This window comes from Paroedura picta, chromosome 14 (genome assembly GCF_049243985.1).
Source record: "Paroedura picta isolate Pp20150507F chromosome 14, Ppicta_v3.0, whole genome shotgun sequence".
NCBI lineage: Eukaryota > Metazoa > Chordata > Lepidosauria > Squamata > Gekkonidae > Paroedura > Paroedura picta.
The window spans coordinates 39,287,600-39,288,496 of record NC_135382.1 but is presented as its reverse complement, the minus strand read 5'-3'; positions in this window follow the sequence as shown (position 1 = coordinate 39,288,496).

Below are 897 nucleotides of genomic sequence, written 5' to 3'. Positions count from 1 at the left end.
TCTCGACCAGGTTGGTATGGCAACCCCCCCAACAGAGCCACTGCCCTGGGGAGGAGTCCTGCGTTGGTTTCCAAGGGGAACCGTCCCTTGGAGAGAGGTGGCTCCTGTAGCCAAGCCCTCCTTGAGCCGCTGGTTCAGGTAAAGAGCCATGTCGAAAAGTCAGGCTTCCTGCGCAAAAAGCCACGGTGCAAAATCATGGCCTCCGTTGTGGGCGTTGTGTTTTTCTTTTTTAAATATCACGCCTGATGTTGTGGTGGTGAGTTGCCGTTGAAATACACTTGTACAAAAAAAGAAACGGCTGGAAGAGGTAAAGTTCTGCTCTGCTTGTTCCATGCTGGTTCAGTTTGGTTTGTTGGGGTCCCCAACGCGGTGCCCGAGGGAGCCACGGGGCCTGCCGATACTTTTCCAGGCGCTCCCCAAGTGCTTTTAGGAAGTGGACTGTTGAATCTGTGGGTTCAGAGGTGGACGTGGACACCGGTGGTGATTTGAGCGTGGGACAAGCAGGAAGCAGAACTGAACCATCCCCCACCCCTCCCAGAAACACCCCAACTTATACGCACAAGCTTCTGGATGACTATTGGAGATTTGGTTGGCCGTTTTGTTCCCACGCCCACCATGTCATTTCAGAATTCCAGATATGTCCACAGGCTCAAAAAGGTTGTGGATCCATGCTCTAGAGCAGGGGTAGTCAACCTGTGGTCCTCCAGATTTCCATGGACTACAATTCCCATGAGCCCCTGCCAGCATTTGCATTTGCTGGCAGGGGCTCATGGGGATTGTAGTCCACGAACATCTGAAGGACCACAGGTTGACTCCCCCTGCTCTAGAGGAACCAAGTGCCATTGTAATAGCTGGCCAGGTGACAGTATCAAGTTGCAGCATCCTTCACCTGTCTTG